The sequence below is a fragment of the Oncorhynchus keta genome, chromosome 20 (assembly GCF_023373465.1).
Source record: "Oncorhynchus keta strain PuntledgeMale-10-30-2019 chromosome 20, Oket_V2, whole genome shotgun sequence".
NCBI lineage: Eukaryota > Metazoa > Chordata > Actinopteri > Salmoniformes > Salmonidae > Oncorhynchus > Oncorhynchus keta.
Genome location: NC_068440.1, coordinates 8,856,111 through 8,879,495, shown reverse-complemented (window position 1 = coordinate 8,879,495; position 23,385 = coordinate 8,856,111). Strand labels below are relative to the sequence as shown.

General features: G+C 44.9%; 1 pseudogene; it reads left to right on the top strand.

The window, feature by feature from the left end:
* The first annotated feature begins 267 nt into the window (after positions 1-267).
* The window catches only part of LOC118399290 (sodium/potassium-transporting ATPase subunit alpha-3-like), a 34,714-nt pseudogene continuing 11,596 nt past the window's right edge, over positions 268-23,385 (top strand).

Below are 23,385 nucleotides of genomic sequence, written 5' to 3'. Positions count from 1 at the left end.
TTCACGTGTGAGGTAGGATAACTGTCAAGTATGAAAGTATAAACGTTTTCATAGTTGTTAGACAGTTGATCTGTCAAGCCTTCTCTCACTTCAATTATTGACAAATGTTTGACCATCCTGACGCAAAATTGGACTGGTGATCTGTCAATTGTCTTTTTGTAATGCGACCTATTGTGGCGCAGAATGGTCTGTGGTTGGATTATAGTTGCGAGTGCCACTGATTACATAGCGCACTTGCAATAGGTCTGTACTGCTTTGCGTGTCTATGGGAGTGCCAGTGCATCTCACACACCCACTGGCATTTCTTTCACACGCGGAGTGGTGTGGAAAGGGAGAGGGACGGCAGCTGGGCATAGCAGTGGAGGGAGACAGAATCCGAATATCGCTAACCAAGACGCTCGGCTCTTCAATTTGACCTGGTATCATTTTCACGTCATACAGAGCAACGCTTATTGCTAGGATGCTTGTAATTGTATATTACACATAAAACGGCCCCTTTAATTCGTTTTAGTTTGTGTGTTTGTGTGTGTGTGTGTGTGTGTGTGTGTGTGTGTGTGGGGGGGGGGGGCGAATACAACTTGGCATAGGTATTCAATGAAACCTTGCCTTCTCACGTATTCCTATGCCGTTCCTCTTTTAAATGAGATCTGATCATTTATTATTAGAGCAAAAGCCAATTGTGTCAGCAAGAAGAGCGTTTGTTCCTCAAATTTGTCGAGTTACAGTTTCCTCTTCTGTTTTCATACTACAGCCTACTATCAGCTATTCTGCTTTGAAACCAGCCTAAAACAGTTTCATCTGCTGAGGATACCCGACTGACTGAGCAGAGATGGGGGTAAGAGCTATTTCCATTCTAATTGGTGTGCGTAACAATGAGTTTATGAATGGGTAGCTGTAACCTATGGGAAATGTGTAACGCGCGTTAATGATAATACATATCATATTAGAATGGCATAGTCCACTATAGTATTTCGATGGCTTGTGATACCATGGCAAATTGGTGTGACTTTACATGCATGACTGTTAAAACGTGTGCTGTGTAGCTATTTATGTCTATGTTGATTCAATGCAATTGCACGAATTTACAGTCCCAATACCTTTAATTACTGTCTATTCTTTCGTTACATTATATTTTCTTGCCACGTCTGTGTTAAATAGCAACATTACTGACTTTGTTATAATCTGCTATCTGCCCTGTTTTCCGAATTGCACCCGAACCGATCCGCGACACACTTCCACTCTTCTCCTCTCCAGACGCCAGTCGGTGCTTCATAATGGAGTTACCGGGAGAGGGGAATCTGTTGTTTCATTCCTGCTCCAAAATGGACTTTAATAACGCTAAACATCTGTAGGCTATCGATGGATGGACCTCGTGCCCAATTGAAAACAAGCTGTTCTCTAAACCCAAATCCCAAATTAGCCGGATGTTTTTTTTGGCCATTCACTATTTGGATACTATATTCCATTGAATTTGAATGGCACATATAGATCTTGCCAATAAGAATTACAATATTTAGGCTAGGTTATCGAAGAAAGGCAATGGTGATGCAGTAAGGATGGCGGACAACTTTATCAATCCTCGACATCACATTAAATCTAAATATGTCTAATTGCATTACATTATGAGTCTGGTTGTCATATTTTTTTCACGTTTTGACCCCTTGCTTTTATTGCACACTAATGGCCTCCGTGATTGTAATTTGGAATTGATGGAGAGGCGACGGGGACATATTCAGAGGGTGGGTGTGGGACACTAAATGCCGATAGATAATATTTGAATTGTCGACCACTTGTTTTATATCCATCCTACAGAGTAATATTTTAAGTCACGGAAGCTGTTCTAGTCGTTGCTTATGGATATACCGAAAGGGAATTAGTGGAGAGGTTCGGTTGGGGTACCAATCGGCGAGCTGCGTCAAAATGGATGCCCAATTCCCCATTTCGATGTGGGTTAGGGAGGTCGTCGTAGCCTAATAATCAAACATGCCAGTGCATGATTCTAACAGAAAACCCTGCACATTTCCAGTAGCGATTTTGGCATATAAATCTTGGTGGGGCAAAACAAAATTATGTGGGATGCATGCCAGCAAAGCCACAACACAACACTAAACAATACATTAATTGCACTACACCACAGCTACACCTGGCTATCAGCGGAGCCTTGTATGGCAACGAAACAGTTCATTCAGCCTCATTTACTGCCTTTTAAAAATCCATAACTGATATGGCTGACTTGCTTAAACAAATGTGGTTTCTACTGACAATTGAGATGTACACGCTATGTCATCAGGGGAAGACAAAAAAAAGTTGAATCATGATCACGTCAGTGATTTTCAGGTAATAGCTCTAGAAAGAGGGCCGAGTTCCCAATTTACAATTCTCGGATGAAAGTTCAAAACGTATTTTCCCAGTCGTAGCTTGTTTTTCCAGAGTTCCCAGTTGTTTTGAACTCACTAAAGTCATATTTTACTGTTCCAAGTTAACAGGGTTTTTGAGCGCAGCATAAATCATGCTTCATTTACAGCATGGCCAATGTTGATGTTTATAATTTATAACTAGGAAAAGAGACCCTTAATCTTAGACTTGGGACCACATATTCACTCCACTGATTCTTTCCAAACCACTCATTGTTGAAGTTTCAATTTGCAACTGTGATGTTTATGTCCAATGGCCGATGAGCACCGATACGTTTTATCTGTAATTTATCTTCCTTATTTCTCTTCATATGACGAGGATTAAAAAGCATTTGCCAGTAAATTGTCGACTTGATTCATGATGATGACTGCTATCTAAGATTTTGAAAGTATGATGCCAGTCCAAAGCTTCTGTAGATATAATGTGATTTGACATAATTTATTCTGTGGTCAATGAAATTGAGCCTTCTTGGATGGGCATTTCTAATGTAACTCTATGGCAGCACCCAAGGGGCTTGAATTTTCGAGCTCTACCCTTAGACTTGGCGGTGACGTAGTGTCCCCTTGAGTGACAGAACACTGAGGCAATCACGGCGCCACGCTCCGTATTTTCTGCTGCCTTGCCCCACCACCACGCTAGGAGCATGGTCGCACTGAGCTAGGCTGAAACACCTGCATTTTGGAGCTGCCTTACTCAAAAAAACATCAAATAAACCACGTTTGTATGCGGCTTTATTAACTCAATGATATATATATATATATTTTTAACATTATTTGCAAACAAATATGTGATATGTATTAATGTCAAAATAACATGAAATACAGGCAAGCCCCCCAAAAATTCCCTGCCCCAATGACGGGTCGCCACTGCTCATTTCATTTTTATCTGACACAGACTGCCAAAATCCTATTGATTAGTCATGGCAAAAATACAAAATGTTCCAATCCATCGTGGTATATCCTGCCTTAAACCAATGATTTCATGGTTTGTGATGAAATATTTTCCATGTTATCCAGGATCCTTTGGATGTCCCTACCCCATTGACATTTGAAATGGTTAGGGTTAGGGTTAAGATTATAGTAAGGGTTAAAGTTAGGGTTAGGGTTTACGCTAGGATCCTGAATAGCACTGGCCAATGAAATACACAGGCCCTTACTCCTTTAGTTGGACCTAATTTGGGGCTACAGTTTATCTCACGGGACGAGTATTAAGGCTATCATCAGTCTACTTGAAATGGTGTCACGCTGTCATGGTCGTAATTCCCGTCGGATAGCCCGGAGAGGGGGACCACGTACAACTCTATCATTTTCACACTTCAAACAGGGAGTCTGGCCATAGCGAGCGGACTACGGCTAGGATTCGTTGACATACCGCCATGGGGGGATAAAAACGGGGTGGTCAGGTTTATAAATTGTTATAGTTGACAAGACACCAAGGCCATCCAAATCAATCAATCGAGGCTGCCCAGGGACAAAATATGGGAGTAGGTCAACCATTGAATTAGGCCTTGTGGTGGAGTGGTTCCTGCCGGAGACACTGATTTGAGACGATACCCCATAGAATGAGGGAGGGTACTGACGGAGATGGAGAATGTGGGAGGGAGGAAAGATAGCAGGGAAGTCTCTGTGGTGAGCAGTGGTGGGGAAAGTATCCAATTGTCATACTTGTGTCAAAGTAAAGATTCCTTAAAATAAAACGACTTGAGTTAAAGTAGCCCACGAAAATACTACTTGAGTAAAAGTCCAAAAGTATTTGGTTTCAAATATACTTAAGTACCAAAATTAAATGTACTTGCTAAAATATACTTAAGTATCAAAAGTAAATGTAAAAAGCATTATCACGTTTCAGGTAAGACCCGAATGCAGACTGCAGCTGTGTGTGTGTGTGTGTGTGTGTGTGTGTGTGTGTGTGTGTGTGTGTGTGTGTGTGTGTGTGTGTGTGTGTGTGTGTGTGTGTGTGTGTGATCCATAATGCTCTGATGTACGTCAGGGATATCCAATAAACCATGTCCTAGTAGTGAAAGGCCGTCATTGATTTCCAAGTATGGCGAACATGACATCACTTCCTGTCAGAGGTGTGAAGACGGGCTTTTACTGGTTTTCCATCAGGGTAAATAGAACAGCTCGGTGATGCATGGTGGTCAGTTAGATTAATAGTTCTTAACAGTCCAGGGATTGGCTGTTGCCAGGAAACCTGATGTCCGGGTCTGACAAGCTCATTCAGTCAATAGTAGCCATTTTGGTCAAACAGTGTGTTTGACCAGTGGGCTTTAGAGATATGAGGTGTCTTTAGGGATCAGTAGGATTAAAGCATGAGGAGAGATAAGTAGGATTTGTAGAAGTGAATGAGTGAAGTGAAATGCCATTCAACCCATATGCAGCCCCGTCTTAAAGCACAGTCAAACAGCGAGGACGCTCAAACGTCATGCGTCAAACGCTTAACGCAATCACATGCCGAACACGATCAAGTAAACAAAGTACTTACATCAATGTATCTCATTTGACGGAAGCCCCTACCCCACCACACTGGATGAACCGGTCACAGGAGAAAAGAGAGAAGACAGATGGGTGGGTTTCTGGGGAGGGGGGATGGGAGGATGAATGGATGATGGTGGGGGGGGTCTCCGGTCAGTGTGCGTCAGTGATTTCTAGGTCGATCCACTGATCGGCGTGTAGTGATGATCCGCTTCTCTGTGGAAGAGAGGTCTGTGGTCTACAGGATCTAGTCTGTGGCAAAGCACTCTGAAATATTCTAGAGCAGGTCTGCACTGGTACGGAAACTGTACTTCCTCTTTCTTGGGTATCAACACTTGGTTAAACACAGCTTCTGCAACACCGTGGCCCGTTTTCTAGCCTGTGGCATACATTCTGAAATTCAATTTGATTAAAGGTAAAGTTAACTATATTTCCATGGTTTTTGGATATTACCATTTGTTGTGTAGGAAATTAAAGATTCAACAGCTTTAATCTGCAAACCTGTCGGCTACAAGTACCATAGGCTACTGCTGGTGCATTGGGATAAGGCATTATGCTCAGCCCAAAATCATAGGGTCTGAGACAAGGAGTTCTGATCTAGAATCAGGTCCCGCCTTTCAATGTAATCTCATTAATCATGATCTAAAACTGATCCTATATCAGCACTCATACTCTGAAAATGTCTTCTTAGAAATTCCTCAGGTCGAGCCTGTACCAAAGTGCAGGCAGTGGTTAGTGCTGAGCAGGGGTCCTTCTAATGAACAAGTCGGGCTAGTGTGTGCCTGAGTGGAAAGACTCTTGGGCATCAGCCTTGACTGTGAATGGATGTGTAGGCTACACGTGTGTGTGTGTGTGTGTGTGTGTGTGTGTGTGTGTAGTGGGCTGGGAGCAGAGAGGGAATAGTTAATGGAATTGAGCGATGAACAGTCAATATCATGAGTGGATGGTTGTATAATCAATTGTCTGTATTGGCGCGTATGTTATGACCTCACAGAATGACTGGGTAAAATTGGGTGTGAATGGGTGAGTAAATGACTCAGTGACTGGGCTTGTAGTGCTGGATATAGGTTCCAGTCTGAAACGGTATGTGGCTTTGAGATGAATCCCAACATGAGAAAGGTTTACACAGCTCAAAGTTTCCCTTGAATCATGCACTCCTTTCAGAACCATTCAGCTCTCTGTGAGCAAGGGAATGAGTGAATACGTGCAAGTGATAGAAGATAGGGGAGAGAAAAAATAGAGTCGAAGGTGAACGCGATTAAGAGAGAGAGTGGTAAGTGGTAGAACACCAGAATGATAGAAGATGAGAGAGAGGGAGGGAGAGGGGGAATAAAAGAGAGTAAGGATTACTATATTGTTCAGTGGGTTTGTCCTATACTGTAGAAAACAGTGGTAATCCCACCTCCTGCTCCAGATTTTCACACTATTCCTCCTTTATGACAGATGGCTTACAATCACATCACTCACTCACGCACGCAAACACACACGGGGACATGCTCACACATAGAGCTTCACACTGACCCAACATCATACTGAATCACACACACACACACACACACACACACACACACACACACACACACACACACACACACACACACACACACACACACACACACACACACACACACACACACACACACACACACACACACACACACACACACACACACACACACACACACACACACACACTGTATACTTTATATACAAATAAGTAAAGGTACACACACACACACACACTGTATACTTTATATACAAATAAGTAAAGGTACATATACACACACACTAAATACTTCATATACAAATAAGTAAAGGTAGCCTAGTATCTCGGTCGCTATATCATCTTAATGATTATCAGCCATGGCAAGTGGATTCTAATAGAATGGTTTAACAGCAAACCACGAGATATGCTAGTTTACCAAAATAGAAAACAAACACAAACCGTTGCCATAGCAGACAAAAGTCTGGATTAAACCTACAGATAAGATCCCTCCCAAATGTATGTATTAGGACCTCCCAAATGTCCTTTCTCGCCCCCTCCCCTCTGCCTTTTCAAAACTAATTTGAGAACAACGGGATTTAAGTGGATTATCAGCATAGTCAGTCAGTGGTAGGCTAGGCAACTGAGGGGTTTAGTGGATGATATTTTGGCTCTACTGTGGAGGACTCCTGGGGTACTTCCTGGTTTGTGTGTGTTAGATTCTGGGAAACAGAAGCAGATGTAGTAGGAAGATGAACCACCAAAGGCTCCTGTGATGCATATCTTGTAAAATGTCAAGCTGCGGGATTTAGCTCTGATACAATGATTTGGAGTTGTCTCATAGGACAGGTTATACAGTGTCTTGCGAAAGTATTCTGCCCCCTTGAACTTTGCGACCTTTTGCCACATTTCAGGCTTCAAACATAAAGAAATAAAACTGTATTTTTTTGTGAAGAATCAACAACAAATGGGACACAATCATGAAGTGGAACGACATTTATTGGATATTTCAAACTTTTTTAACAAATCAAAAACGGAAAAATTGGGCGTGCAAAATTATTCAGCCCCTTTACTTTCAGTGCAGCAAACTCTCCCCAGAAGTTCAGTGAGGATCTCTGAATGATCCAATGTTGACCTAAATGACTAATGATGATAAATACAATCCACCTGTGTGTAATCAAGTCTCCGTATAAATGCACCTGCACTGTGATGGTCTCAGAGGTCCGTTAAAAGCGCAGAGAGCATCATGAAGAACAAGGAACACACCAGGCAGGTCCGAGATACTGTTGTGAAGAAGTTTAAAGCCGGATTTGGATACAAAAATATTTCCCAAGCTTTAAACATCCCAAGGAGCACTGTGCAAGCAATAATATTGAAATGGAAGGAGTATCAGACCACTGCAAATCTACCAAGACCTGGCCGTCCCTCTAAACTTTCAGCTCATACAAGGAGAAGACTGATTAGAGATGCAGCCAAGAGGCCCATGATCACTCTGGATGAACTGCAGAGATCTACAGCTGAGGTGGGAGACTCTGTCCATAGGACAACAATCAGTCGTATATTGCACAAATCTGGCCTTTATGGAAGAGTGGCAAGAAGAAAGCCATTTCTTAAAGATACCCATAAAAAGTGTCGTTTAAAGTTTGCCACAAGCCACCTGGGAGACACACCACACATGTGGAAGAAGGTGCTCTGGTCAGATGAAACCAAAATTGAACTTTTTGGCAACAATGCAAAACGTTCTGTTTGGCGTAAAAGCAACACAGCTCATCACCCTGAACACACCATCCCCACTGTCAAACATGGTGGTGGCAGCATCATGGTTTGGGCCTGCTTTTCTTCAGCAGGGACAGGGAAGATGGTTAAAATTGATGGGAAGATGGATGGAGCCAAATACAGGACCATTCTGGAAGAAAACCTGATGGAGTCTGCAAAAGACCTGAGACTGGGACGGAGATTTGTCTTTCAACAAGACAATGATCCAAAACATAAAGCAAAATCTACAATGGAATGGTTCAAAAATAAACATATCCAGGTGTTAGAATGGCCAAGTCAAAGTCCAGACCTGAATCCAATCGAGAATCTGTGGAAAGAACTGAAAACTGCTGTTCACAAATGCTCTCCATCCAACCTCACTGAGCTCGAGCTGTTTTGCAAGGAGGAATGGGAAAAAATGTCAGTCTCTCGATGTGCAAAACTGATAGAGACATACCCCAAGCAACTTACAGCTGTAATCGCAGCAAAAGGTGGCGCTACAAAGTATTAACTTAAGGGGGCTGAATAATTTTGCACGCCCAATTTTTCAGTTTTTGATTTGTTAAAAAAGTTTGAAATATCCAATAAATGTCGTTCCACTTCATGATTGTGTCCCACTTGTTCATGATTGTGTCCCACAAAAAAATACAGTTTTATATCTTTATGTTTGAAGCCTGAAATGTGGCAAAAGGTCGCAAAGTTCAAGGGGGCCGAATACTTTCGCAAGGCACTGTATATACATATCTGCAAGCTTTTGAATCTCTCCCCTGAGTGGCAATGTCTAGTCTTTGATCAAGCGATGCAGACTGTAATTCAGCCATGAAACGTGGTTACCTTGTGGACTGCACAAGATGGATACAATGTGAATGTATCAGGGACGAAACCCAAAGCCCCGCTCATAGTGTGTTTTACTGTCTTACTGCGATTGAATAGAGACCCTAAAGTTGAGACGATACATTGCCACTTGTATGTATTAGGACCATATGGCACTGATAGGCACAGATAGGCACATATAGTGCATTTGGAAAGCCATGATGTGGTCCAACTTCCCAACCGGCTCGGGGGGTGAAGGTCGAGTCATGCGTCCTCCGAAAACATGACCCGCCAAACCGCGCTTCCCATAACACCCACCCGCTTAAGCTGGAAGCCAGTTGCACCGATGTGTCGGAGGAAACACCGTTCAACTGACGACCGAGGTCAGCCTGCTAGGCGCCCGGCCCGCCACAAGGAGTCGCTAGAGTGAGATGAGTCAAACCATCCCCTAACCCGGACAATGCTGATACAGCCTGGGATCGAACCCGGGTCTGTAGTGACACCTCTAGCACTGCGATGCAGTGTCTTACAAATCTGTTCGACTCGGGAGGCCCACCATTTAAAAAATATTTAATACATTTGCAAATATTTCTAAAAAACAACTCATTTAGCTTTGTCAGTCTGGGACATTGTGTGTAGATTGATGAGGGGGAAAAAACAATTGAATCAATTTTAGAATAAGGCTGTAATGTAACAAAATGTGGGAAAAGTCAAGGGGTCTGAATACTTTCCAAATACACTGTACAAAGACATAATGTATGTGTGTTTCTAGGAAGAGTGTAACTGCTTGTTTAAATAATTTTGTATGGTATTGTTCCATGTTCTATCTGTCTTGGGTGTCATTGTACACTGTGATATTTTCAAACCCATCCATAACAACTATTTTTGGTCAAGTTGTGTACAAGAGGCATGTAAACACATACACGCACATATAAGGCACATAGTTCAGTAGGTCTATCATTGACCAAATCTCCTCTCAGGACGTTCTCAGGACCTGCTGTGGTCCGTTGTCTCCCTGATCACCATGGCCCCCTGGAGCCACAGGGCCACTGTCATGCGCTTTCCATAGAAACGACCATGTGAGGTCCCGCTCACTGCTGCCACTGTGGCACTGTACTCTCACAAGGCTCGCATTGTCCACGGAGGAGAGAAAGAGGAAGGGATGTGAAGAGAGTTTGGGAGAGAGCGAGAGAGATGAAAGGAGAGAAAGACACAGTAAAATAGAGGGTGGGTGTGGAGGGAGTAATTGAGGGAGGGAATGGTAGAGGAATAAAGCATGTTTGGGGGCCTTTTCATTAGGTAGGAAATCATTAACTCATCACTTACTGTTAAATAGGGAGCTTGAGGCAGTCTTAAGGGAAACGAAGCAGCAGGGGCAGGTGGGTCGAGGTGGTTAGATTCATTGACAAAATGGCGCCAATGTTCCAAAGTGACGTCGCTCACTGTACGCATTTACAAAGTTCCCACTTCAGACTTCAATATTTAAAAGAAAACGCCTTCAATCAGGTTAACAAAAAAAACAAAAAAAAGATTTACCGCGAAAGACAACGGGTGGGGTCTACCTGGCACGAATGCAGCCTTTCCCGTTGAGATACCAAGACCGATCTGACAAGAAAATCCCAGAAATGGGTGTCTACCGGGAATACACTTGGTCACTCCTTGGCCCATACCTTGTCTCAATGACAGGAATTCATTTTAATGTTGGGAAACATAAACATTTTCAACTGGGAAATAAAACGCTCTCAAAGGGTGGGAATTTGGACAGTTTCACTACCTACAGGAGACGCCTAGTAAAGTCGCAGAGTTTTAAACCATAACCAATTGGTCCGGATTAGACACAACCTTCCATTCTGGACCATGTTATACACACATCCTCCTGGCTGTTATACTTTGATCCTTTTCATGTGAAATATACAAAGCTAGAGTGGAAAATATTTAGAGAGCTTTGCCCAATCGTATAATTACGGCAGCCTTGCACTTCAATCTCTGTTTGCTTGTTTGATTGTGGCCTACACTCAAGTAGCTAACAGTGATATTGTGGGTTATCTGAGTGCATGAATTCCTATGTAATTGTGGCTTTGGCTTGTGGTGCACGTAGGATAACAGCTGGCACCAGGAAGCCCACTTCACTGCCACACTCAAAGTTACTACGGCAGCATTGAGGCATTCACAGCCTAACATGGTGCTTTTGGGATTAGCTGACCAACACCGTGTATTAGCCCAACCTTTTTCTATGTAAAATATGGACGAGTCAGGGATCTGTGTTCTGAGGACTCTTTGTTTGTCTTGCAGTACGGACGGTCAGACAGCTACCGTGTGGCCACCACGACGGAGAAGGATGAGAAGGAGTCCCCCAAGAAGGCGGACTCCAAGAAGGCAGACTCCAAGGCAGACAAGAAGACCAAGGACATGGAGGAATTGAAGAAGGAAGTTCCCTTGGTATGTGGTGGATCATTCCTACTTCCTGTTTCCTGTCAGTGCACCGTGGGCCTAGAGCAGTGTGTCCTGCGACTGGCACTGGTCCCTGGGATGTTGCTAACTAGTCCCTCAGATGGCTTGCTGAACCCTATTTAGATTCATCTAGGGTGGTAGTTTTAGCCGAAGGAGAAAGGACCATAGCTTGCCGGACACTGGTATAATAACAGTTTGAGAAACACTATCCTAAAGAGCACCCACTGGGCACAGACGTCAATTCAACGTCTATTCCTTGTTGGTTCAACGTCGTTTCATTGAAATGACGTGGAAACTACGTTGATTCACAGTGTGTTCCCAGTGGGCCGTCTTTATGTATTCTGTTTGGGACAGCGACAAAGTTGTTAATAAATGACTTCTCAGATGTTTGGACAATGGATTTTGACAGCCTGTATTCCTGAAAATCTATTTTATTGTTGGCAGTAAATTCATCTCATGGGTGTCAAGCAAAGGAAAGTGTTTTTTTTGTTGTTGGTACGAATAGTAGTCTCTGGCGAGAGGCACTTCGAATATAAACTAATCCTGTTTGAAGAAGATTTACTCTGTTATGAGTTGTAACAGTATAGCTTCCGTCCCTCTCCTCGCCCCAACCTGTTTCCAGCATGTATTTGCAAGAATGTAGTTAACTAGAGATTTATTCAGTGTTTTCAACTTTTGCATTTTAGACGGAACATAAGATGTCCATCGAGGAGGTATGCCAGAAGTACTCTACCGACATAGTCCAGGTAAGTTCATCACCTCAAGACTTTTCCCAAAACCTGTGTTGGGGCTTTTAAAACGAAACATGTTAGAACATTAATGGTAATATCAGTTGTCGCACAAAAATATCAGCCAATCCCTTTCCCTCCTCTCTCACCCCCTCTTCAGGGTCTGACCAATGCCAAGGCCGCTGAGTACCTGGCTCGAGATGGCCCCAACGCCCTCACGCCTCCCCCCACCACCCCCGAGTGGGTCAAGTTCTGTCGCCAGCTGTTCGGTGGCTTCTCCATTCTGCTGTGGACCGGCGCCATCCTCTGTTTCCTGGCCTACGCCATCCAGGCCGCCACCGAGGACGAGCCCGCAGGAGACAATGTGAGTGACAGACCCCCCCCACAAAAGGGCCACCATTATCACTTGGCAGGGGACAAATGGATGCAAGGTTATAGAAGGCCTTTTGGGTTCAGCTTAATGTAGTGTTTCCAAAACGTAGCATTAGGATTCAACTTGGGAGGTTGTGGCTGATTCTTACTTGGCACTAAAATATTTAGGAAACTCTATGACTTGGTGAACAAGGAAGTGTCTAGTGTCTAGTGTTGAGATGAGTCAGAGTCCCATGTGTTCCTTAGATCCAGCTATATGGTTCAACCAACCCCAAATGAATGTGAAGTATAGGCACCATGTAAAATGATAAATGGTTAAACAATATTTCTCTCTCTCCTTGCTCTCTGTTTCCAGTTGTACCCGGGTAATACTAAATGAGGCATTTGAATTTCCACGAATTTCATTGAATTTATCAATGACTTATTTCCTATCCTATCTATGTTCCATTAATTCAAAGTCAAATTCAAATTATTCTGCATCCTGTGTACTACTTCAATTAAAATTCAAGATCTGAATTGGAATTGATCAGCCATTCTCAATTCAATTCTGAATTGACCCCAACCCTGCATGGCATGTGGCATTTTAGATCCAGCCATATAGTTCAACCAAACCTAAACGAATTAAAAAGCTCGCCACCATATTAACATGATCAAACAATGAAGTTATATTTTACCCCAGCAAACAGTGAACGTTCCTGCAACGTTTAGGTAACGTTCCAGCAACGTTAGGCAACGTTCCAACGGAGTCCCAGTTTGGTTTCCAGATCACTTTAGCATGACAACATCCCACGAATGCTTTTAAAATGTCCTGGGAAAATGTTATCTGATAAACATTAGTAGAAGGACATAATAGTTGTAAAGAACGTTTGTATCACATGTTCCAATACTGTTTTTTATTATTTTTTAACATTGTTTGCTGCGTTCTCTCTCCCCAGTTGTACCTGGGTATCGTTCTCTCGGCTGTCGTCATCATCACCGGCTGTTTCTCCTACTTCCAGGAGGCAAAGAGCTCCAAAATCATGGAGTCCTTCAAGAACATGGTGCCCCAGGTAAACAAACCTCTTCTTAGACCTTTACCACCCTATCCTATTGTCTCCCTACATTCCAAACCGGTTAGAGCAGGGTTCCTCAACTGGCGGTCAGCAAGCTGAATTTGGCCAGCAGTTGATTTTATTTGCCCCCCCCCCCAAGTTTTCTGACCCCAAAAATATATATTTGTTTAACAAAATCGCGACATAAAAGACTGTAAAACAAATCAACTCCAAGTGATTTTAATTCTGGAAATGTGTTCCAAAGTATTCCCACACATTAGTGTAGAGATATGTGTGATCCTATACAAATGTAGGCAAGGTTTGAGATGATCATGTTTTAGTCAAATGTTACAACTGTTTGGGCACCTTGCATTCAATTTGCAGTGTAACAAATGATTTATAATCATGCTCCCGGCCACCAGACCATGCTCTCGAGAAAAAAACCCAGCCCTGAATCTAGTTGATGATCCCTGACCATAGGATTCGGTGTCTGTAAATACGAATTCCAATCCTATTAGTCTCAATCATATGTGTTTTACAAATTAATAATCCAAACTTGTTTTTCTAGATGACAATGGGTGGGGTAGTTGTGGCAGTGACTCAAAATAACCTTTGACCCTTATCCATATGTTCCTCCTCAAAACACACTTAGCCGACATGGTCTTGGCCATTGTAACCAGTGGTTAGTCTATTATAGTCTTTGTAAGTGAACATGATGCATATAGTCATTCAGTGGTGAGTTAATAGCTACTCAGACATCGGCTCAAATGTTCAGTCTCTATGTAGTCCATACGTACAGTCCATAGGTACACATTTTCTATCCACTATGGTCAGTGTCAATAGTCAGTCAATGGTTAGTTGGTTACTTTACAGTCTACTATTTATCTGCCTATCTCTATGCAATTATATAGTTATAACATAAAAAACATTACTAGTTAGTTTATGGTCAGTGATAGCGTGTAGTGGGTTTTACTGTTACCCCAGTGTTACACCTGTATGCATAGTCACTTAATGGTTGGTTTATGGTTCCTACTTCACCATTGGGGTTTCCTCTGTCCACAGCAAGCGCTGGTGATCCGCGAGGGCGAGAAGATGCAGATCAACGCTGAGGAGGTGGTGGCTGGAGACCTGGTGGAGGTGAAGGGAGGAGATAGGATCCCCGCCGACCTCAGGATCGTCTCTGCTCACGGCTGCAAGGTAAACCTACACACACAGACACACACACACACAGCATATGTTTAACTATCCTTGTGGGGACCAAAAAATTGCTTTCCATAAAAAAATCCTATTTAAAAAACCTAACCCTAATTGTAACCCTACCCCTAATTGTAAACCTAACCCCTAAGCTTAAAATAACCTTTGGAGAATGTTCCTATCCTTGTGGGGACTTTTGATGATTTCCTGTACCCATGAGGATAGTAATGCAAACTGATACACACACACACACACTACCACACACACACACTACACATTTTACATACAAGCTTTTTAAAATTGTAATCAAGTTCCCTGGATTTTGTCCTTCTCCTATAGGTGGATAACTCCTCCCTGACTGGTGAATCAGAACCCCAGAGCAGGTCACCCGACTGTACCCATGACAACCCCCTGGAGACCCGCAATGTCGCTTTCTTCTCCACCAACTGTGTTGAAGGTACGGTCGCCTTGGCAACTGCATCGTCCCCATCCCCCTCTTCCTCTTGGCCCATTTCCTTCTTCTCATCGCCATCATCATCATCATCATCATCGTTGTCGTCTTAACCATCATTGCCCCGTCACTCTACATGTCGTCTTTCCATTGCTGTGTTTTCTTCCTGTTTTCTCTTTCTTCTTCTCTTTATCCACCTCTGAGCGGGTTTTAAGGTGGAAAATGCTGGCTGCCATGGCAACAAGGTACCCACCATTTTTAACAAGCACCCAACCCAGCGCCCACGCACACTCTGTCTCGCTCTCCTTCTTTCTTTCACCTCTCCCTTCCTCCCTTCTCCTTTGAATTCCCCGGCTGCCCCCTTTTCCCTTCCCATCTGCCCACAGTGCTTCGTCTTTGAGAACACTCCATCTGGTGTCAATATTAGCTTAGCGTCCACTTATGGCTCAGTGGTCTAATGGAAGTGTCAATAGAGGAGGAATGGCGAAGATTCAGCCAGTTCAGCTTTGACCTGCGGTAAGCGACAACTGTGTAGCGTATATTTGTTTTTGTTTTAAGGCGACGTTGGAGGCGTAACTGCGTTGGAGCGGTCGAATCCACGATTGGCCTGTGTGTTAATACCTGCTGCGGACATTGCCCGTTGGATGCATTAGTGAAACATCCCACGCGGCCATGTTGCAACGTAATCCACACCTCGTTTCGGCTCGTATAAATACTTCTTTGTTTTGTTGACTGATTTTTCTCAATTTGAGTGTCATTATTTTTTTTATAGATCCTACACTTTCTCTTTGGAAACTTCTAAAAGCGAGTGGGATGGCTGTGGCTTCGTGACAATGACCGTGAGAGCAGCTGCTCACCGATTTGACAGCTCCAACGCAGTTACACCTCCAACATTACCTAAACAAACAAAACAACGCTGATATGGAATGCAATTGTTGGTTAACGCTGATCTGATTGACTCTAGGCCTTCGTTGTCTGATGAAGCTAAGGCCAGGCACTGGTTACCTGTAGGCCCCAAATATAATAAAGAACTAGGATTTACTTCATAGAATGGTATATGCCGCCCCCATGTGGTCAGAACAGTGTATGGCACCTGCATTGGTGGCGTAATTCCGTGGCATTTCAGTAAAGAACACTTCAGTATTATAATTTTTTGAATGGTTACTTTCGGAACATTTACTATAAGGGAGTGATACAAAAAAATGATTATTAAAAACATTTGATTTGCACTTTGAGTTTTTCCTCAAAGTGCTTTTCGCTGTATGGGGGTAACTCATCATTTTACACATGGCACCACAAGTGGTATTCCAAATCTTTGACAATACACCAATATAACATGCAAGTAAAGTCATCTAACGTCCGTCTCTTCTCCCCACCGTCACCAGGCACGGCGCGTGGCATCGTGGTGTGCACCGGCGACCGTACCGTCATGGGCCGTATCGCCACCCTCACCTCCGGCCTGGAGTCGGGCAAGACCCCCATCGCCAAGGAGATCGAGCACTTCATCCACCTGATCACAGGCGTGGCCGTGTTCCTGGGCATCACCTTCTTCATCCTGGCCGTCTGCCTGGGCTACACCTGGCTGGAGGCCGTCATCTTCCTCATCGGCATCATCGTGGCCAACGTGCCCGAGGGCCTGCTGGCTACTGTCACTGTGAGGGGATATTTTGGTGGATTTTAGTGTGGTGTGGTGTGGTGGACGGGGTTGCGAAGGGAAGTTGGGGGGGTCGTGAAGAGTGGATTGTGTGTTTGTCTGTGTTCTTCTTTTTCCTCTGTGTCGGTGTCTTGTGCTGTACCTCTGTGTCTGTCTGTCTGTCTCTTACTCTGTGTGTTATATCTCTGCGCTAATATTTCCATGTGTTCCAGTATCGCTGCGTGGTTATCCGTCTGTCTGTCTGTCTCTTACTCTGTGTGTTATATCTCTGCGCTAATATTTCCATGTGTTCCAGTATCGCTGCGTGGTTATCCGTCTGTCTGTCTGTCTCTTACTCTGTGTGTTATATCTCTGCGCTAATATTTCCATGTGTTCCAGTATCGCTGCGTGGTTATCCGTCTGTCTGTCTGTCTCTTACTCTGTGTGTTATATCTCTGCGCTAATATTTCCATGTGTTCCAGTATCGCTGCGTGGTTATCCGTCTGTCTGTAATAATAGAGGTGCTTGTGTCTTCTTTGATGGTTGTGGTGGTGTATCTCTCTCTCTCTCTCTCTCTCTCTCTCTCTCTCTCTCTTCTCTCTTCTCTCTCTCTCTCTCTCTCTCTCTCTCTCTCTCTCTCTCTCTCTCTCTTCTCTCTCTCTCTCTCTCTCTCTCTCTCTCTCTCTCTCTCTCTCTCTCTCTGTCTCTGTCTCTGTCTCTCTCTCTGTCTCTCTCTCTCTCTCTCTCTCTCTCTCTCTCTCTCCACAGCCCATTGATTTCTGTGTACCTGTATCTCTCTCTCTTCTTCTCTCTTCTTCCCTCTTTGTGTCTGTGTCTCTTTTTCAGGCTCTCTCTACACCTGCGTCATTCAGTGTCAGTGACTCCCCCCGGTCAGTTGTCTTCTATGACAACTGTTAAGAGAGACTGATGAATGCTAGGCTCACGTTCATGTAAATGCTGGGCTGTTGCCACTCTCGCTGCTTGGCTAGTAGCCTGTATGGCCCATGATACGTTTTGCCATGTTGAAAGTCGCATGAAACACTCTGCGCCTGCCTTTCACTGCTTTATACTCTGTGCTTGACTTTCCTTCTCTTTCTTTCTATCCTTCTGCATTTCCCTTCTGGGCTGTGAAATATACTGTAGTGTTTGTTTGGCTCTAGTGCATTTTACTGTAATGGGGAGCGGGGGGGGGTTGTGGAATGACGGGGGTTTGTACAACTCCAGGTGTGTAGTTATCTTGTATTGGTTGGTCATGGGTTTCTTCTCTGCAGATGCAAGTAAGTCGTTGATTGGTTTGAGGGTCTAGGGCGTCTGCACCTGGAGTTGTGCATCCCATGTTTTCACTGTTTTCATGATTCGGTACTAATCTTTTCTCTCATGTTCTCCCATTCTCTATTTGTTACTTTCTTCCAACCCTGTCTTCTTTTTGCAATCTCTGTTGCTTTCTCTGTCTCTCTCTTTTCTCTCTCCTTTCTCTGTCTCTCTCTTTTCTCTCTCCTTTCTCTGTCTCTCTCTTTTCTCTCTCCTTTCTCTGTCTCTCTCTTTTCTCTCTCCTTTCTCTGTCTCTCTCTCTTCTCTCTCCTTTCTCTGTCTCTCTCTTTTCTCTCCTTTCTCTATCTCTCTCTTTTCTCTCTCTTTTCTCTCTCCTTTCTCTCTTTTCTCTCATTTCTCTCTCATTTCTCTCTCTCGTCTCTCTCTTTTCTCTCTCTCTTTTCTCTCTCTCTTTTCTCTCTCCTTTCTCTGTCTCTCTCTTGTCTCTCTCTTGTCTCTCTCTTGTCTCTCTCTTGTCTCTCTCTTTTCTCTCTCATTTCTCTGTCTCTCTCTTTTCTCTGTCTCTCTTCTTCTTCTTCTTCTCTCTCTCAGGTGTGTCTGACCCTGACCGCTAAGCGTATGGCTCGTAAGAACTGCCTGGTGAAGAACCTTGAGGCTGTGGAGACCCTGGGCTCCACCTCCACCATCTGCTCTGATAAGACTGGCACCCTGACCCAGAACAGGATGACCGTGGCCCACATGTGGTTCGACAACCAGATCCACGAGGCCGACACCACTGAGGACCAGTCTGGTAGGAGAGATGGGTTTAAGTTCACTGAACTCTGTGTTTATGTTCTTTACTAGATAACATCAAAGTCAATACATCTTATTGTGATCACAGTTATTCATATGGTGGCACCAGTTTAGGTGATTTAGATAGTCTTGTAGTCGCTGGAATTAGATACAATTTTGCAAACCAGCAAAATGTGGTTTTCAGGCCTGATGTGGCACCCGAGTCAGAAGGTTCAGACCACTGTGTTCGGGAATAACTAGGCCATCAAAGATTGGCCTGATGTTGTTTGTGACATCTTGCATCAAAGGATTTGCATTTTCTTTGATGGTAGTACATGTATTCATGCAGACCTTGATGAAGTCTTCAGGGCTGCCTGTGAGCACAGGAATGCAACAACCATGTGTCTGCCACTAACAACTCTTCCTCCCTCTCTTCTCCCCAGGCGCCTCTTTCGACAAGAGCTCGGAGACGTGGTTGGCGCTGGCGCGCGTGGCGGCCCTGTGTAACCGGGCGCAGTTCAAAGCGGCTCAGGACCAGCTGCCCATCCTGAAGAGGGACGTGGCGGGCGACGCCTCCGAGTCCGCGCTGCTGAAATGTATCGAGCTGTCTTGCGGCAGCGTCAGGCAGATGAGGGAGAAGAACAAGAAGGTGGCCGAGATCCCCTTCAACTCCACCAACAAGTATCAGGTGAGGGACCAATATGGAGAGCAAGTGCGCACCCTGGATCCCTGGGGCTGCATGTATCAAATTGTCTCAGAGTAGGAGTGCTGATCTAGGATCAGGTTACACCTATCCGTGTGATCTCATTCGCTGTGTTATAAAAGGCAAAAGCGACCCTGAATCGGCTGGATACACACGGCTCTAGGTCTAGATGTGTGTCCGACCCTGGTCGTACCTGGGTCCGGGTTAGTGTCGAAGCTCGGGTCAGGGAAAACAAGGTTTTTTAAAATCTTTATATAAACAGTTTGTGTAAGGACTTTGTATAAGAGGCTGAACAACAAGTGTGTGATTGTGCTCCACCCCTTGCCCCTCCCCCCCAGCTCTCTGTGCATGAGACGGAGGACGAGAACGACAACCGCTACCTGCTGGTGATGAAGGGAGCGCCAGAGAGGATCCTGGACCGCTGCTCCTCCATCTTGATCCAGGGCAAGGAGCAGCCCATGGACGAGGAGATGAAGGAGGCCTTCCAGAACGCCTACATGGAGCTGGGAGGACTGGGGGAGAGAGTACTCGGTGAGACAGGAGGGAGAGAGGACAGAGGAGGGATGAGGCAGGGAGTCCTGGGTCAACAAGAGGGTGGGAGAGAGGTATAGGAAGTCCCAGGGCGCTTGCACGGAGCCGGGAGGACTAGGGGGGAGAGTACGCGGGTAAGAGAGGGGGTGGGAGGGATGAGAAGAGGGAAGAGGGTAAGAAATGGGAGCCTAAAGAGGCCTTTCAGAATGCATACACGAATACTGACAATAATACCAATTCTAATACTGTCCCTCCCCAGGCTTCTGCCACCTGTTAATGCCTGAGGACCAGTACCCCAAGGGCTTTGCCTTTGACTGTGACGACGTCAACTTCACCACAGAGAACCTGTGCTTCGTGGGCCTCATGTCCATGATTGACCCTCCCCGTGCCGCCGTGCCCGACGCCGTGGGAAAATGTCGCTCCGCTGGCATCAAAGTCATCATGGTGACCGGCGATCATCCAATCACAGCCAAGGCTATCGCCAAGGGCGTGGGCATCATCTCCGAGGGCAACGAGACCGTGGAGGACATCGCCTCTCGCCTCAATATCCCTGTCAGCCAGGTCAATCCCAGGTAAGGAGAGAATTCGAATTGCATCGGTATCTTCTAACTCTCAACGGTAGGCTGAGATCCCGATTTGAGTTCCTAAAATATATTTTTGGAAGTGTGTGTGTGTGTGTGTGTGTATGTGTGTATGTGTGTGTGTGTGTGTGTGTGTGTGTGTATGAGCATACTTTATCTATCTTGATTTCACACATTTATACAGTGAGTGGACAGAACATTAGGAACACCTGCTCTTTCCATGACATGGACTAACAGGTGAATCCAGGTGAAAGCTGTGCTCCCATATTGATGGTACTTGTTAAATCCACTTCAATCAGTGTAGATGAAGGGGAGGAGACAGGTTAAAGAAGGATTTTTAAGCCCTGTGACAATTGAGACATGGATTGTGCATGTGTGCCGTTCACGGGCAAGACAGAAGACTTCAGTGACTGTTAACGGGGTATGGTAGTCGGTGCCAGGCCCTCCGGTTTGTGTCAAGAACTGCAACGCTGCTGGGTTCTTCACACAACACTTTCCAGTGTGCATCAAGAATGGCCCACCACCCAAAGGACATCCAGACAACTTGACACAACTGTGGGAAACGTTGGAGTCAACATGGGCCAGCATCCCTGTGGAACGCTTTCGATGCCTTGTCCAGATAAATTGAGGCTGTTCTGAGGGCAAAAGGGGGTGCAACTCAATATTAAGAAGGTGTTCCTAATGTTTTGTACACTCGGTGTACTTTACCAAGCACTCAGTCAGTCAGATAGTCAGCCAGTCGCACCCAATTACTGGCATAAGGGTATGAACTACAAACCTTCTGCAGTTCTGTGTGTGTCTGTCTCAGTGATACCAACCGTACTCTCACTCAAATCAAATCAAATTTATTTGTCACATACACATGGTTAGCAGATGTTAATGCGAGTGTAGCGAAATGCTTGTGCTTCTAGTTCTGACAATGTAGTAATAACCAACGAGTAATCTTACCTAACAATTCCACAACTACCGTATACACACACAAGTGTAAAGGGATAAAGAATATAATATAATATAATATATGCCATTTAGCTGACACTTTTATCCAAAGCGACTTACAGTCATGTGTGCATACATTCTACGTATGGGTGGTCCCGGGAATCGAACCCACTACCCTGGCGTTACAAGCGCCATGCTCTACCAACTGAGCCACAGAATGAGTGATGGTACAGAACGGCATAGGCAAGATGCAGTAGATGGCATCGAGTACAGTATATACGTATGAGATGAGTAATGTAGGGTATGTAAACAAAGTGGCATAGTTTAAAGTGGGTAGTGATACATGTATTACATGAAGATGCAGTAGATGGGTATGTAAACATTATATTAAGTAGCATTGTTTGAAGTGGCTAGTGATATATTTTACATACATTTCAATCAATTCCCATTATTAAAGTGGCTGGAGTTGGGTCAGTGTGTGTCAGTGTAGCAGTACTCAATGTTAGTGGTGGCTGTTTAACAGTCTGATGGCCTTGAGATAGAAGCTGTTTTTCAGTCTCTCTGTCCCTGCTTTGATGCAGCACCTGTACTGACCTCGCCTTCTGGATGATAGCGGGGTGAACAGGCAGTGGCTCGGGTGGTTGTTGTCCTTTGATCTTTATGGCCTTCCTGTGGCATCGGGTGGTGTAGGTGTCCTGGAGGGCAGGTAGTTTGCCCCCGGTGATGCGTTGTGCAGACCTCACTACCCTCTGGAGAGCCTTACGGTTGTGGGTGGAGCAGTTGCCGTACCAGGCGGTGATACAGCCCGACAGGATGCTCTCGATTGTGCATCTGTAGAAGTTTGTGAATGCTTTTGGTGACAAGCAAAATTTCTTCAGCCTCCTGAGGTTGAAGAGGCGCTGCTGCGCCTTCTTCACGGTGCTGTCAGTGTGAGTGGACCAATTCAGTTTGTCTGTGATGTGAACGCCGAGGAACTTCAAACTTCCAACCTTCTCCACTACTGTCCGATCGATGTGGATAGGGGGCTGCTCCCTCTGCTGTTTCCTGAAGTCCACAATCATCTCCTTAGTTATAGTTGACGTTGAGTGTGAGGTTATTTTCCTGACACCACACTCCGAGTGCCGTCACCTCCTCCCTGTAGGCCGTCTTGTCGTTGTTGGTAATCAAGCCTACCACTGTAGTGTCATCCGCAAACTTAATGATTGAGTTGGAGGCCTGCATGGCCACGCAGTTGTGGGTGAACAGGGAGTACAGGAGAGGACGCACCCTTGTGGGGCCCCAGTGTTGAGGATCAGCAGGGTGGAGATGTTGTTACCTACCCTCACCACCTGGGGGTGGTCCGTCAGGAAGTCCAGTACCCAGTTGCACAGGGCGGGGTCGAGACCCAGGGTCTCGAGCTTGATGACGAGCTTGGAGGGCACTATGGTGTTAAATGATGAGCTGTAGTCGATGAACAGCATTCTCACATAGGTATTCCTCTTGTCCAGATGGGTTAGGGCAGTGTGCAGTGTGGTTGCGATTGCATCGTCTGTGGACCTATTTGGGCAGTAAGCAAATTGGAGTGGGTCTAGGGTGTCAGGTAGGGTGGAGGTGATATGGTCCTTGACTAGTCTCTCAAAGCACTTCATGATGACGGAAGTGAGTGCTACGGGCAGTAGTCGTTTAGCTCAGTTACCTCAGCTTTCTTCAAATTCAAATTTTTATTTGTCACATACACATGTTAGAGATGTTAAATGCGAGTGTAGCGAAATGCTTGTGCTTCTAGTTCCGACAATGCAGTGATAACCAACA